The 17,463-nt window shown below is 43.2% G+C and overlaps 1 protein-coding gene across 3 annotated transcripts in view; it reads left to right on the top strand.

Annotated features, from left to right (window-relative positions):
• Positions 1 to 17,463, top strand: part of MAML2 (mastermind like transcriptional coactivator 2) — a 407,963-nt gene that overhangs the window by 178,373 nt on the left and 212,127 nt on the right. For 2 of the 3 annotated variants that reach the window (XM_060399669.1, XM_060399670.1), the window contains one exon: positions 1 to 17,463. This exon is cut by the window's left edge; it is cut by the window's right edge and continues 71,700 nt beyond it. The exons of the other annotated variant lie outside the window; for it this stretch is intronic. The gene's annotated coding sequence lies outside the window, so the exon portion shown is untranslated. 3 annotated transcript variants of the gene reach the window in all.

Below are 17,463 nucleotides of genomic sequence, written 5' to 3' on the forward strand. Positions count from 1 at the left end.
CATCATATTCAGGCATTTTACTGAGGCCCTGGGCACAGTGATACTCTCATACTTTGCAGAATAGAGTGGGATTGTCAGAAAAATGAGCCAATAATTAAGTACAGTGCTTTGGGAATGCAGAAAAGGAGCACCTACCCTGAGTGGGCAGAGTCTTGAGGCATAAGCAGAAATGAGTCAGGCATAGAAGCAGGAGCCAGATCAAGGGGAAGATATAAATACGTGTGTGACAAGGCCGTATGTTACCATCAGACAGATAAAAAGAACAGTGAATACTGTGGCATTCTCCTGAGACCACATACAGTCTGAAGGCCCACTTCACTCTTCCTGCAGGGGGTTGTACCTCCTTCTTCTCTCTGGTCCCCCCTGACCTGGGGCACACAGGATGGAGGAAAAAAAAAAGAGGCAGGTGACAAAGAGGACAGGTGGAAACAGAGGGTTGAAGGAGTTTGCACCCAGTCAGATGCAGACAAAGAAGTAAAAACAGGCCATGCTCCTCTCTCACCCTTTCTCTCCACAGCTTTTAGCCATGTGCTTTAGCCAAGGTCTTCTCAAATGGCAAAGAATCCACGGCCCGATGCAGGAGATGCAAGAGATGCAACTTAGATCCCTGGCTTGGGAAGATCCCCTGGAGGAGGGCATGGCAACCCACTCCAGTATTCTTGCCTGGAAAATTCCATGGACAGAGGAGCCTGGCAGGCTACAGTCTATGGGGTTGCAAAGAGTCAGACACAACTGAGTGACTGAGCATGCACACACCTATTTTGGGGCTTCCCTGGTGGCTCAGACTGTCAAGAGTCTGCCTGCCAGGAGAACTGGGTTCAATCCCTGGATCAGGAAGATCCCCTGGAGAAGGAAATGGCAATCCACTCTAGTATTCTTGCCTGGAGAATTCCATGGACAGAGGAGCCTGGTGGGCTACAGTCCATGGGGTCACAAAGAGTTGAACACAACTGAATGACTAATACTTTTAGCCAAGAAACCATCTGTCTTTCACCACCTGATAATCCATGTATCCACCCTGGAACCTCTCATTGTGATGAAAGGTAGCCTTTGCTCACCTTCCTGTCAAAATGCACAGTCACAGACACCCTAGAGGTTCTGGAACTAGCCTTAGTTTTCTAAAAAGCTTCATCTGAAAGCAAACTATCTGTGATAAGACTAAATAAACTCACTGAGAGGCCAATTTTCTGCTTTTCACTGGAACAATAATAATGATTCCACTGGCACTTGGGAGAAGATGGAAAGCATTGATTAGGTATCCTCTGTGTCTCTGATTAATTTTTAAATGGAAAAACACGATAACTTAATTAATAGGTAGAATCTTTTGTCACATAATCTGGGCCAAGAAGGGAGAATTGACGAAAGATTAGGATTACCTTATTTGTTAACTGCTTAGAACACACCAGCCAAGGGGATATCGGCTGCATGGGTTTGGCAGAGATGGCCAAACGGAAGAGATGCCTAGAGTGTGTGGACAGGGCAGGGCTTCTCTTATGGCTCCGCAGGTAAAGAATCCACCTGCAGTGCAGGAGACCCAGCAGATATAGGGTCGATCCCTGAGTCGAGAAGATTCCCCTAGAGGAGGAAAATGGCAAGCCACTCCAGTATTCTTGCCTGGAGCATCCCATGGACAGAGGAGCCTAGCGGGCTGCTGTCCATGGGGTCACAAAGGGTCAGACATGACTGAATGACTAAGAACACTATGGGGACAGGACACAAAGCCCTCATCTCCTTTCTAGGCATGCCAAAATTTCCATGTATTCATCAGTCTGGAAGTTGCCCAAACCCTGTCCTTTTGGGATTTTAAGCAGGCTTCATTACCAAGGTACGATTGACTAAGTCATTGGCTATAGGTGATGGGATTCAGTCTCCAATCCCTCTCCCCTCCCAGGGTATTTGGGAGTGGGACATAAAGTTCCAACTCTCTAACCTCCGGTTTGGCTCCACGGGCAACCATCCCCCATCCTTAGATGTGATCCAAAAGTTGTCTCATTAACATAACTAGAGACACTTTTATTACTCTCATCACTTAGGAAGCTCCAAGAGTTCTAGGAGCTCGGCATCATAGAAATATATATTTCTTGTTATAAATCACAATACACAATGGTCTAACAGAAATAAAGGCAAGAATGGGAGTTGGATTTCCAGAAAAACAGGCACAGACTCACTGTTGCTAGTGCATTCAGATTTGCTCCCAAAGGTGTGAGCAGATGCCTTCCTACAGATGGTCCCAACGAGATCCTTCAGGAAGGAGTAGCTCAAGTACCTGCCTCCTGATGGCCATCCCTAGAGCCTGAGGATAGGAGAGTGAGGCCTTTGGAGAACGTGCTGGATGGAGCAGCAGGGCAGGAGGGAAGAGAATAGCTCTTTGTTTCAGCTGCACTTCTTGGGTCCTGTTTCAGCTGAGCACTCGCGCAGACCACCCAGGGGAGCTGGCACTCTGTCTTCACCATTAAAAATCTGGGGGTGTTGCTATCGATTGACATTTGGAACTTGCCTCTGAGGTTAATACCAAGGCAACTGCTCTCTCTTAAGAGAGTCGTGAATTCTTTCAGGCCTTCAGTCGGTGGCTTGCCGTTCTCAGCCAATAAGAGTCAGCAAATAAGAGGATTGAAGCACTCTTAAAGAAACTTTAACCCAACCAGTTTTCATAGAGAGAAGAGGCCCCAGAAAGGCAGAGTGACCTGCCAAATGTCACATCAGTAATTTATGGCAGATTAATAATCATAAATTAACTCAACATGAAACTGATGATAAAGCTCAACCCTGAACAGCAAAACCTACGTGCCCTAAATACCATCATTCTGTTGCCAGTTCTTGGAAGATAACCCAAGAGGGATTACGAGGAAATTTTTTGTCTGCCTCCACAATCAGCCTTGCTTTGTGACGCGGATGTCCTGGTAGCAGGTCTCACAGAATCCATTTCACGTACTTCATTTCCTTCCCTGATGGCCTTCCACAGAAGGATCCTGTGAGATTACCTGGATCTTCAGGACCCCTCTAGGCCCTTTCCTCACGTGAGATAATGTGTAGTCCTGGGACTAGCAGCAGGTGAAAGAGTCTGAGGTACCAGCCAGGGCTAGTAGTTCTCAAAGTGTGGCCCAAGGATCATCCATTCAAACAGTGCTTATTACAAATGCAGATTCTCAGGTAGACTCCAAAATAAGTCAGAAAGGGGACAGAAATATGAATGTAAATTGGTTCCTTGCATGCATGCTAAGTCATTTCTGTCATGTCCTACATTTTTCGATGCTGCGGACTATAGCCCACCAGACTTCTGTCCATGGGACTCTCCAGGTGAGATACTGGATGGGTTGCCACGCCTCCTCCAAGGGATCTTCCCAACCCAGAGATCAGCCCCACATCTCCTGCAGCGACTGCACTGCAGGCGGATTCTTTATTGCTGAGCTGCCAGGGAAACCCCAGTAGTTTCCTTAGGAGATTTTAAAGCATGCTAAAGCTTGAAAATCACTGCCCTAGGCTGTGGGTTACATCTGGCCTGACCATTCTAATACCTGTGAATAAGGTGATATAATCTTAGAGTAAGGTAGATAAATAGATAAATCTTATCATACTTAAATAATATCCATCCACTCATTAAGTCAGCTTTTATGAAGGGCTTTCTATCACTAGCAGCCTAATAGAATTAATAAAAATGGAGTACCTACCATATTCTATGTAATTGCTTTCATATCTTAACTCCTTTAATCCTTACAACACTATGGATTACTACTATTAAATTCATTTAACAGAGGAACAACCAAAGCACAGAGAGATTTTTTTTAAATTGTCTAACGTTACAGAGCTTGTAAATGGTAGAAGCAGAATTTAAACCCAGGTAGTTGTCTAAGAACTCATGACCTTAATCACTGCACTGAAGAGCCTCCTCAATTATAAAGATGAGTGAGTCTCTACCATCAATGCATGCCTTTCACCCCTTATCCAAGGAGCTCAGAGGCTAATCTGGAATCCAGACTTAATTACATTTATTAAATGCCATCATCCCTGGAGGGGAAAACTGCAACCCACTCCAGTATTCTTGCCTGGAGAATTCCATGGACAGAAGAGTCTGGTGGGCTACAGTCCATGGGGTCGAAAAGAGTCGGACAGGACTGAGTGACTAATACCCACACAACTGCCATCATAGTGGTATAAACAGAATGCTATGCAGGTAAAGAGGAAATCATCAACTGCCCAAAGTGTCAAGAAAGTCTTCAAGAAGAATTCTTACTTCCCCACGAATAGGGATCCTGTTTGTTTGGCTTCCTTTGGCACTTTTTTTTTTTTTTTTTTGCAATTATTAGATGCTAAAAATAATTATGTTGAATGAGTGAATGAATCGATGAATGGGGTGATTCATTTCAGAGGGCACTGAAGGATAAAGAGGCAATTTTGTGACAAAGAAGAGGAAGAAGAATGCACACAACCTGGAGGAGTGAATGGTTAAAAATGGCCCTTGTTCTGGGAACAGAGATTCCATGTGACTAGAGGAAAGCATACCAGGGGGGCTTGGTGGAGTGAAGTGAGGAGGGAGGAAGAGGAGGTAGGAGTGGAAAGTCTTCGATGCCACGTGGAAGAATTTAGATTAGTCTTCTGGGCAGCCATCTTTAGGCCAGGGAGTGAAATGATCAGATTCCTTTAACAGGAAGGCACCTCGTGAGGCCATTTTGAAGGCACAAAGTGAATTGGAGTGAGGTGTACTAGGCGGAAGGCTAGCCAAGAGGGGTGAAGTGGTGAGAGATTAGAAAGGTCTGAGCTAACAGCTAAGGGCAGGGGGTAGACAGGGACGGACTAATGAGAGACGCATGTCTGAGGCAGAGGAGGCAGGATTCAGAGACCAAGTAAATACAGGATATCCAGATAACACTTATGATTTTTAACGTAAGTGGGGATGCCACTAACTGGAATGAGGAAAATAAAAATATAAAATAAAGATTAAAACAAATAAAATAAAAAGGAAAGTTTGAGGTGGAGAGAGCTAAAAAGTTTGCTTTTAAACAGGTGAGGTTTGCATCTTCTGTCAGCTTTTCTAATCTTTCCAGTGAAACTAAATTCCCAGAGGGCATTCATCGAGATGGTGGAGGAGTGCATTTGCCAATGAGATGTGATGTTTGGTGCCATCAGCCTCAGGATGGGAGTTGAAGCCGTGGGAGCAAAGAACACCCTTAGGAAAAAAAGTATTGAGGGGAAAGAGGAGAGGACTAAGAAAGTATTCATAAAACTATGCTTTTAAGAGATGGGCAGTCAGTATGGCAAACAAAGCAGAGAAAGATAACTTCAAATTATGCTGGTCTAGAGGAAGAGTCACTAAGTATTTATTCAGAAGAATTTTAGGAAAAGAAAATTCTTAAAAATTCTGTGTGTGTGTGTGTGTGTGTGTGTGTGTATTTTTGCTTTCTGGCCTATTTAGGTGTGAGTTTGTGTATGATCAGTTGTGTCCAACTCTGCAACCTCATGGACTGTAGCCCACCAGGTTCCACTGTCCATGGAGTTTTCCAGGCAAGAATACTGGCGTTGGTTGCTATTCCCTTCGCCAGGGGATCCTCCCGACCCGGGGACACAATCCGTGTCTCTTGAGTCTCCCACACTGGCAGGCAGATTCTTCTCCACTAATGCCACCTGGGAAGCCCCCCAAACTCTGTAGACAAGCTGAAACCTAGAACAGTGCTTTGGTAGTGGATGCTTTGGACACCAGCTCTCCTTCAGCTGTGAAAGTCTATATATGACATTTCTCCCAGTGAATGCCAAAGAGCCTGAGTGTGCAGAATCCTCCACCAAAGGTTTAGCCGTTGGTGTTCGACCTTAAGGCTTCCATGGTGGCAAGTTAGGAAAGTTTGCAAAGATCAGCAGTTACAGTTCTTTCCTCAGACCTTCTTCCTTCCAGTTTCTACTTGGCATGGGAGCCACGGCTCCACTGAGTCCATGCGCCTTCCCCAGAACAGAGCAGAAAACAAGGAGAAAAACCTATTAGGTAAGATAACCACCTTCTTTTAAATTTAACTCCATAAACATTGTAACACTTATCCTTTACTTCAGTTTGATTGGCTATTTGTAGTAGACCTGACTCACCAAATTCAGTTGGGGGTTTTTAGGTTGGTGTGTTTTTGCCACGTTAGTGGAAGTTTCCCTAGGACTGCCCATAGCCTGGCAGTCTTTCACAATTTGAGGGGGGTGTGTGTGTGTGTGTGTGTGTGTGTGTGTGTGTGTGTGTGTGTGTGTGTGTAAAAGAGAGAAAAGTGAATGCTGGTGTTTAAGGAGAATTGTAGGGAAATAACATTTTACGTAGGATTTTTCCTTGTGTCCATTAAAATGGCCAGTGTCCTCATGGTCTGTGTTATATAAGATACCTACACAAATATCCTGCCTAAGGCAGAGCAATTCACAAAATCATAAATACTGATGCCAAATAAATATGTGGGGGGATGTTCAACCTCAACTGATGTCAAAGGAATATAAAAAACGTCAACAATACCGTGCTGTTTTTCTCCTTTCAAGTTAGTAAAGGTGTTTTAAAAATTACAATATCCTGAGTTGCTCAAGGAAATCAGAAAATGAGATGCTGGTACTCTGTTGTGAGAATCTAATTATGTACAACCTCAATTAAAAAAGAAAGAAAGAAAAGTTACATTGTACTACAACCACGGCCCTCCAAGTGTGTTCCCCAACCAGCCACATCAATATCTCCTAGAAACTTGTTAGAAATGAAAATTATGGATCTCTACCATAGATAGCATATTCAAAAGCAGAGACATTACTTTGCTAAGGTCCGTCTAGTCAAGGCTATGGTTTTTCCAGTGGTCATGTATGGATGTGAGAGTTGGACTGTGAAGAAGGCTGAGTGCCGAAGAATTGATGCTTTTGAACTGTGGTGTTGAAAAAACACCAATACATTATACTAACACATATATATGGAATTTAGAAAGATGGCAATGACGACCCTGTATGCAAGACAGCAAAAAAGACACAGATGTGTATAATGGACTTTTGGACTCAGAGGGAGAGGGAGAGGGTGGAATGATTTGGGAGAATGGCATTCTAACATGTATACTATCATGTAAGAATCGAATCGCCAGTCTATGTCTGACGCAGGATACAGCATGCTTGGGGCTGGTGCATGGGGATGACCCAGAGAGATGTTATGGGGAAGGAGGTGGGAGGGGGGTACATGTTTGGGAATGCATGTAAGAATTAAAGATTTAAAAATTAAAAAAAAAAAAAAAGACTCTTGAGAGTCTCTTGGACTGCAAGGAGATCCAACCAGTCCATTCTGAAGGAGATCAGCCCTGGGACTTCTTTGGAAGGAATGATGCTAAAGCTGAAACTCCAGTACTTTGGCCACGTCATGCGAAGAGTTGACTCATTGGAAAAGACTCTGATGCTGGGAGGGATTGGGGGCAGGAGGAGAAGGGGATGACAGAGGATGAGATGGCTGGATGGCATCACTGACTTGATGGACGTGAGTCTGAGTGAACTCCGGGAGATGGTGATGGAGAGGGAGGCCTGGCGTGCTGCGATTCATGGGGTCGAAAAGAGTCGGACACGACTTGAGCGACTGAACTGAACTGAACTGAACCATAGACGTAGAAGGAAAATGGCAGCCCACTCCAGTACTCTTGCCTGGAGAATCCCATGGAGAGAGGAACCTGGTAGGCTACAGTCCATGGGGTGGCAAAGAGCCGGCCACGACTGAGCAACTCACTTTCACTTTCACCATGGAGGTACTACATTAGAAACTGGAACTGGGACTCGAACACTGTCTTAACAAGCCATCCAGGTGATTCTCATGTTCAGTAAAGTTTGATAACTACTTGGGGGAAAAAAAAAAGTTCTCGATAAGTTGTAATGTGAAAACAAGGAGAAACAGGCTACAAAACAATATATAATGTGAAGCCAAATTCCTTGGAAAAAATATCTATGTGTATGCATGTCTAGCTAAAGTATTAATAGAGTTTTTTTAAGTAACAGTATTTATCTACAGATGGTAAATATATAGATCTATTTGGTTTTTTTCTTGATGACTTTCTGTCTTTTTCAAATTTTCTATAAGTATGTGCAATTTTCTAGTAAAAACTGTTATTTTACAAAGTTCTTACCCCTGAAAGTTCTGAGCACCAGACATTTAAGGAAATAAATTGCCCAAGTTCAGTGAAGAGAGAAACAGAAAGGATGGGTTAATTTCTCCCCTACTCAGTTCTGTTGGGAGTGTTACTGTTTTTAAAGCAGAACTTGACATTTTTTTATACTCACTTTAGTTATGAAAGTGCCACACTAGCTGTCTTAAGCATCGTACATCAAAGGGTATGTGGTGAATGGTGAACATCAGATTTCAGACTCAACTTCTTTTGAGACCATGACGGGGTGATTTTCTTTCTTGCTTTCTTTCTTTTTCCTGTGTTGTGGGATGGTGGTTTTTTCCTGTGTTGTGTCCAGGAATTGTTGCAAATTGGCATGTGCTGGTCTTCTGCTTTGGACAGGGTCACTTTGGGGCTTCATCACAATCTGTATCACTCTAAAAAAATCAAAAGCATCTTCTCCGTTCTTGGGAGTTTCATGTAAAGAGCTCAATAGCAATTGCTTTGTTGGCACAACCACTGAATATATCAGGTGGCCTCAGCCTTTTGTTACAGGATAGCATGACAGGGAAAAGACAGACCAGTTTCCTTGTAACTAGTTCTATGCCTGAGACAAGTCTCTCGTGTTCTCTGGGTCTCACTTTCTTCACCTTTAAACTGAAGGAGTTGACAAGATGATCTCTGAAGTCCCTCCCAGCTCTGAATTTCTGCACTTTAATGACTAGACTCACAGAGATAGAGTGACCATAACCAGAAGGCAGTGTAAAGCTCTTTGATCTGTTTCATACAGTTTGGCTTTGCGAAAGCCTGGTGGTATTTTTTTCAGAAGCTGAGACTTCCTTTCATGGGTGTCTTCCTGCTCTGGTGCTGAAAATCTATTTTGAGATATTTACTTGAGCAATATTATCAATGAGAAATGGTGTTTGGAATTCAGAACCCTTTCCATTACAGTACCAAGGAGCTGGAGCGCTTATAGTTAGAAACGGCCCTTTCTATAAATGTAGAGGGAAAAGGTGGACCATATAGCACAGGTCACTGGAATCTGAACTGTCTATGAGAGCACACAGCAGTTTTTTGTTTTTTGGTTTTTTTTTTTAGTTGGAGAATAATTGCTTTACAATATTGTGTTTGTTTCTGCCGTACATCAGCATGAATCAGCCCACGTCCCCTCCTTCCCACCAGCAGTTCTTCAGATCAGTTAAGAGACTTGGATTCTAATCCTCGCTGTGACCTTGTTTGAGTATGTTCTCTCTTTTTCTCAGAAGCAGTTTCCTCATTTGAAATATTTCTAATTGATCTGTAGTATTCTTTCATTTCTGAAAAAAATGTGAGTTTTTGACTGAAAAAAAAAAAAACCAAGATATTATGAGGATAAAGACAATTGTCCTATCTGAGGAAGTCCCTTAGGAAGTAACTATTCTAGAAAAACAAAATTGTAGAGTTGGAAGAAAGAACTCTGTCGATCCCTTTGAGGATCTGAATCATTTCTACGGGATCCAACTTTTCCTTGACAGGCAACAGGAGATGAACACATATGTCGTCTGGGGCTGGCACTTGCCAGCTTTTGCTTGGGGTGCGGGAAGCGTGTGCTTAAACTGCTGAGACAGCCCCAGGTTTGGGGGAGCTCTCTCTGCTTCTCCTTCTAACTGCAGAGCGTTCACAGTGTGCACTCCACCATCAAGGAAGCACGAGAAGCTCGCTTGGCACAGGAGTAATGTGAGTAATGAAGCTTTGGCTCTAGCCAGCATTCTAAAGCTGGGGTTTTGCAAAAGTTGCAAATCCCCAGAGGAAATGCTGGAGCACAGAAGGCTTGCATATCATGGATTACACTAATCCAGGCAGGAAGTGATAATGACATAGTTATACAAGCAGTGTTTTTCATGGCTAATTGGGAAGGATGGTCATTTAATTAAACTGCACCAGACCTTGAGGGTTTTTTTGTATCCAAGACAGCCTAAGAGCCCTTCCTAGACACCTTTCCTCGGGTCGCTTAAGCTCAATTGTAAAGGTATAGTCTATCTTTTTTATTAATTTCCTACATGTAATACCTAGTATTGTCCTTGGAACATAGAAGGTGCTAGACCTGGAGGAGAAGGCTTCTGAGTATGTTATTAGTCATATGAAATGCTTTGTTTTAAGCCAAATAGAGATGCCAACACTTGATTCGATCAGCCTCTCATGGATGCAAAAACAGTTCTGGCCTGATTCTGCATGGATATGCTGATCATACACATAAAAATAAAGTAAAATAAAATAAAAATTAAGATTGATAAAGTAAAGAGAATTCCCCCAATGATGTTATACATATATATATATGTAAAGTTAATAAAGTTAAATTATATATATACATGTGTATTGTCAGGATTAACACATATATTGTCAGGATTAAAAGTGCTTCTTTAATTAAAGAAAAAGCCTTTTGAAAGCTTAAAATGAATATGATGGCTGCATAGTGTATTAGAAGGGAGTAATGCATTGAGTGTCAGAAAAACTGTATTTCAGTCCCCTGGTGCTGACACCAACCTGTAGTAAGATACAACTTTCCTCATTCGCAAAATGAAAGGTGTGTATTGCAATGGTTATATTTCCCAAACCAAAAATTACCCCAGTTTTCATCATGTGGGAGACGAGGCAAGCTGGGTGATATAATTTGGGAGCTAAACTATGGGAAGTTTCTGGACACAACAATGCCATTCAAACCGAGGAATAAAATATGACACTGTGCCTGTTGACTAAAATTCAGGATATATGGATGCTGAACGTGAAACCATACAGTCTTAAAAAGTTACAGTGGAGATCTTCTAATTATGTTTGTATTGCCCTGAATTTTTCCTTCAGCAGCGGAATAGAAAATTCCAGAAACTTGATGCTACTTGGAAGGTCAGTGTCCCATCATCCCTTCTCAGCCTGACGTGACCCTTCATGGGTCCTCTAACCTGCCCCCGTCCCATCTGATGGATTCCAAGACTCCTTTGTCTGTCTTACAGAGTCCAAAAAATGAGCCCTTTAAGAGACTGTAAGAGATCCAGGCTGTTCTGCTCAGGGAATCATACTAGGAAGGAATGAGATTTATGAGATGAGGTAATAGAAATACAAATAGAAATACATTCTAAAGGAACTTTTTCCTCAAATGCCTATTTTCTTGGTGATTGATTTGTGTGGGGGAGGCCAAGGAGATTGAATTCCCTTCCTTTCCCCACCACATTCGTACTGTTTCAGCTTCTAAATGTTCCCCAGCACAGGACACAGGCATCTTCTCAGAGACTTGTCCTCAGGGATGCTCTGCACTCTCAGCTCTGTAGTTTCTAGAGGCTTCTTGCAGTGACATTTCTACTTTCCACTGACACTTGAGAAATTTTATTAAAATGGAAGAAGATTTATCCCCTCAGCCGAAATTGGGGTCACTGATACTCACAGAAAGGTGCAGTGACTCGCAGGTTATCCTGCAGCCGTTTGTCAAGCCTTGTAGAGTAATTTATAGGCAAGTGGGCACCAAGGGTCACCCCTAGAGGGTGCAGAGCAAACTACAGTGTCCCCCAAATTTGTGTTTGTGATAAATAACAGAGGCTGTATAAGCGAGTCCCTACTGTTGCAGGCACAGAACTACACAGATTCTACGTATCATTCTGTTTAATCCTTAAGAAAAATGTGTAAATTAGGGATCATTAGACTTCATCTTAGAAATGGGCAAATTGAAGCTTAAGTCAGTCAACTTACCAAAGTCCATGGGGTTTATAAGTATTACAGTTGGGTTCAAAACCAGAGATTTCCTATTATAAAATAGAATAAAATAAGTCCATTTGGATCGACCTAGAGATTATCATACCAAGTGAAGTAAAAGAGAGAAAAGACAAATATCATATGACATCACTTATACATGGAATCTAAAAAAGATGGTACAAACTAAGTTATTTACAAAGCAGACTCAGACATAGAAAACAAATTTATAGTTACCAAAAGGGAAAAGTGGGGGAGGAAGGGAAGGATAAATTAAGAGTTTTGGATTGACATATACACACCACTATATATGAAATAACCAACAGTGATCTACTGTATAACACGGGGAACTCTACTCAGTATTTTGTAAGGAGCTATATAAGAAAAGAACCTGAAAAAGAATGGGTGCATGTATATGTATTGGAGAAGGAAATGGCAACCCACCCTAGTACTCTTGCCTGGGAGATCCCATGGACAGAGGAGCCTGGTGGGCTACAGTCCATGGGGTTGCAAAAGAGTCGGACACAACCTGGCAACTATACACACATATGTATAACTGAACCACTTTGCTGTACACCTGAAACTAACAACATTGCAAATCAAGGCACTCCAATATAAAATTAAAATTAAACTAAAAGTACAGGGCTTTCTGACCAAGCTCAAATGACAGGAATACTTGTAAAGGGAAAGAAGAGGTACATGGCCTCCTGAAGGGTCCATGGAAGCAGGAGAAGCCAGGGGCTCCTCTCCTGATGTAAGTAGCTCTGTGCATTCTGTAATCATAAGCATCTCAGGGATTTTGTAGGCTCTGAAGATAAGTCAATTCTGCCTGGTTCGCCCCTGATCTAACAACAAGCTCTTATTGATCTCTTCCTATAGTAAAAAAGCCTTGGAGTAGGCAAGAGAGTAACAAAGTTTGTTAGAACATATACTGTTTCCTAATTCAAGACCATAAACACTACAGTTCAGGGCATGCCAACCAACTATAATAAATTCAGAATGTGGTATTATTTTACGTAAAGTGGAATGGGCATACTGAGTAGAGGCAAGGATCTGTGGCTCTTTCAAATGTGGTCCCTGGACCAGCAGTGTCAGGCCATCATCACCTGGGAATATATTAGCCATGCAAATTCTCAGACACCACCCCACGGGTGGGGACCAGCAATCTGTTTTGTTAACTGAAGTTTGAGAAACACTGGATTAGGAATTTGGCCGGTAATTGAATTTGGCTTGCTAGGAGATGGGGTAAGGGACTGACAGCAAATTATTCTGGGTAGGTAATCCAGGGCTGCTGACTTTAAAGCATTGAACTTCTTGCTACAGGGACTTCAGCAGGTGGATGAAGTGTGGATGGCAAACCTTTTAATGAAGTTTACATTTAGAAAGATCACTGCTTTGCAGTAAGATTCAAGGGACCTTAACACTCTGAACCAGAACTGATCACAAATTTCTCCACTTTTTCCTGCCTTTTCTGTTCTTCCCACTCAAGTTTCTATGACAACTGTTCTGATACAATTTGTATTTATGAAAATCATATTAATTTCATTAGGGCCTCAGGGATTCTTACAAATCAATATTTTTCACATCTGTGGATCATAAGGAAGAGCAGCCTCCCTTTGCCCACTAGTCAACAGGAAACAGAAGGAGAGCTGTTCTCTTGTGTTAATAAGGAAGGCACAAAGGCACAACTTTGGGAATTTTCACATTTTTCCTCTACTTTTGACTTTTTCCCCCAAAGAAGGCTTTATTCTGCTAACACAGCAAATCTTATTTCCTTTCCCAAAAGGTAAGGCTGAGCAAAAGGCTTACCCACATCCTCTTAACAAATTCCATCTACCTGGGCATTTGAATGATATGTGTTCTAAATGAGAATTTTAACAAGAGCTGGAAGATCATGGAAAAGCAATGCCCTTGGCTCATTCCCTGCAGGGTTGTCTCACTCCTGATCATTCTAGCCTGAACCTCATGACAGCTCCTCTGTGAAATTAAAAACTAGGCTTCATACATAAATTAGGACTTGCCAATTTTACGATTTCAAGACTACTCTTGTTGACCTATTATCAGACTTTGCAGAGGTTTGAGGAGTGGAGATTCCTGCCTGCTTTGGACACTCTCCCAAGCAGCTCATTATGTGCTGACCTTTGAGAGCGTTCTCGATCACTCTGGACATCTCCCGTGTCACACAGGAAAACCTAGACAGATGGTCAACCTGGGCAGCATCTTGCTTTCAGAGCCTGTCTCCATGTGTGGGCCTGGTCACCCCAGGACCGACAAAACAAAGCCAGGGGACAACTGGGTGGTCCACCATGTTAGGGAGACCAACACATGTCAACCAACTATGAGAACTGAGACTCTTTTCTTTTGTAAATAAACTATAAGTGTTCACCAAACCTTGGAGTCTATGCGACCCTGTAGCACCTCTTATCCGTATAATTCATTTTAGCAGTAATCGTACCCTCTCAGAAAAACATGTTTTGTGTTTAGCCTTGCCTTCCCTACAGGACTTGAAATACCTTGAGAACAGGAAATATGATTTATACTTTGTTTGAATACTAAAACCACAGTCCTGGAAACACAATAGATAATTCTCCTTGAACTGAATTAAAACAGAATGGAATATAAGAATCAGGGACCTCCTCTTGAAGTCTGAAATAGGTACTTTAAGGGGTTAAAAATGAAAGGAAAGAAAAAACAAAATGCAATCTTAAATGATCAGGCAGTAAGGTTACAGAAGTTATTACCCACAGAGGTGATATAAACAGCAAATACATAGACTTTAAGAATTTTCTTTATTTGGATTCTTTGAAATGTTTGTGAACCACATATGTGAGCTTTATATCTACTTATCTATATTAAGTAGATATATTAATGAAAGATCATAAGTATAAATAAGTAAAATTATTGGGTTACTTAGAAAGTGAAGTCGCTCAGTTGTGTTCGACTCTTTGCAACCCCGTGGACTGTAGCCTGCCAGGCTTCTCCATCATGGGATTTTCCAGGCAAGAATACTGGAGTGGGTTGCCATTTCCTTGGCTACTTGCAAGAGTCCAATTTTATATAGCAAGAGATAACTTAAAAGATGATTTTCATGCCTCCTGCATGTCATTCTTGTTAGTTGAACAACCAGTGGTGGTAGAAGAGCTAGCATTTAGTTCAACAGAAGGCTGATGAGAATCTGCCAAAGTCCCCAGGTTCATGATTAAAGTTACTTTCCTACTGTAGTACCTCCCATTGTTCTAAAGACCACTAGTGGTTAGATATATGCGTACACTCAGTCACTCAGTTGTGTCCAACTCTTTGCAGCCCTACTGTAGTTTGCCAGGCTCCTCTGTCCATGGGATTTTACCAGCAAGAATACTGGAGTGGGTTGCCATTTCCTACTCTAGACACAGATGGATAAACAATGTTTTCTGTATTTTCTGTGATTTCATGGACAAAGCTTCATGATGTTTGTGTCAAGATGTTTTAGGGAAAGTCCTTCACTTTGGACATTGAAATATCAAGTGGGACAGCCCCTCTCTCAACCAGCAACTACTCCCTGTCAGAAATGAAGCTTGTGTAGTCTAGATCCAATCCATTCCTACATACATCTTTGCTTCTGGAGTTTAGAAACTTCACTGCATTCTCCAAATGCCAGCTTTGAGAGACATACAAAGCACAGACTGTTTATCAGTCTCTTCTTGTAGTGTCTGGCTTTCTGGCACTTTCTTCCTCTGCCACATCGTAATGATGCTGCCAGGGACGCCATTGGAATGGCTCTCTCCAATGACTGCTGTTGCTAATACAGTGCAGAGTCTGCTCTGCCCGCCCGACTGAGACGTGGCTGGGGACTTCTCAACCAGTATAATTACAGAGTCCACCCACCAGTGCAAGTGAGCCATGGGGCCAAGAGAACACTGAGTTTAGGATTCCGTTGTGTTTTGTTTTTATTGCCTCATAATACTGAAGTTCTAACTTGGAGATGAAACATTATATAAAGGGACCCCGGTTTGCTTTCAGCGGTAATTTGTTTTTCAGCCCCAACAAAGCAGGAAGAGCTGTTGTTGTAGTTATTTAATCTCAGTACTTCTGGATGAACAGGGACCATTCTTTACCTCCTCTGGTCAAACTCTTTAGATGGTTTTCAGAAACTGGTTAATATGTCCTCAGGTCACCCTGTGCTGAAGTTAAGTATCCTTGTTTTTCAAGTTGGAAAAAATGAAGCACAAAAAGCTGCTTAGGCAACTGGCTTGGCCTGTCAGGGATGGGAGCCTGAGCCGCCACTGGGAGCGCTGGGTGTCGGGAGGGTGGGCGCGCTTGCCTGCCCGCAGGGCCGTTGCGCGCATGCGCTGTCTGGGGGCAGCAACATGGCGGCGAAAGCAAGCGTCCCGCTCAAGGAGACGGTGGCTCCGAAACGTCCCCCAGAGAGGCCTCCTCGCCGGCTGACAGTTACAGCAAGGGACCTTCAGCTTCACTCTGGAAAGTCCAAGTGACTAATTTAACAAACCTTTGTTGTGGGGTGGGTGGAGGGGGGAGGAGGCTGTCTGGGCCCGGGGCCAGTGTGAGCCATCTTCAGGCCACGCAGGGGGTTGAGGGAGAGATGCGAGCAGAAGGACCCAGAAGAAAAGGGGCTCCTCTACCTGGTCAGGGAAGAGATCTGACCATGTGGACAGATGGAGGCCCTGGGTGACGGAGGCGAAGCGTGTCAGCAAACCGGGAGCACTTCCTGTCTGCAGGCAGGCGGAGGGCCAGTTCTTCGATGAGCTGGAAATAGGAAGCGGCGGGGGGTGGTCAGCAGAACCCTTGTGCTCTGTGGGGTTTACCAAGCAAAGTGAAAGAGCTCGTTATGTCAGTGATCCAGGGAGCTTGTTTATGTGCTCTGTTTTCTTTTATGTTTCCTCTTGTAATACTTGATAGTACTCAATCCAAAGAGGCCACACCGCCCTTACGTCTCAGACCTACATCAGCCAGGAGCCATTGTTCGAGCTGCAATTATTTTGCCCGGGCCGTGTGGGCTGGATATGTTTAGATCATGAGTTAGCTCACTGATCTCTGCTTTCTCGAAAGCAGGAGGGGGCAGGGCGGGGAAGGTTCCTTCTGTCGCCCTTTCTCTAAAGAAGTGACGTTGCCTCCCAGGCATTCTTACAGCACAAAGCCCTGTTCTAAGTGATGCGGAGGTAATGACTGAATATGGGACCAGGCCATTCTGGTAAGCACAAGATTTTCCTCCTAGGTTTTCTTAGTGAATTGTTACAGCCTTGTCCAGTGCGTGGTATGGTTTGGAGGCAAATGAGACTCGGAGAAATGCAGGAGGTCTCCTAATAGACAGTCTGACCCTGCCCTAAAGGGCCTTTTGAAGAACCATAACCAGCAAGAAGGCAGATGGAACTCAGACGGTTCTGAGCCCCGCCAGCATTCCCAGGACCTTTCTTCCTTCACCTTTCCTTCCTCTTCTTTTAATATTTATTTAATTAGTTTATCTATTTTTATTTTTGGCTGTGCTGGCTGATGGGTTCTTTGTTTCAGTGCACGGGCTTAGTTGCCCCCACGGCATGTGAGATCTTAGTTCCCTGACCAGGGATCGAACCCACATGCCCTGCTTTGGAGGGCAGATTCTTAACCACTGGACCACCAGGGAAGCCCCCTGATCAGCCTTTCTGACTCAGTTCAGCTACTAATCTCTGCTGGAGTTTCT

This window comes from Ovis aries, chromosome 15, assembly GCF_016772045.2.
Source record: "Ovis aries strain OAR_USU_Benz2616 breed Rambouillet chromosome 15, ARS-UI_Ramb_v3.0, whole genome shotgun sequence".
NCBI classification, from domain to species: Eukaryota; Metazoa; Chordata; class Mammalia; order Artiodactyla; family Bovidae; genus Ovis; species Ovis aries.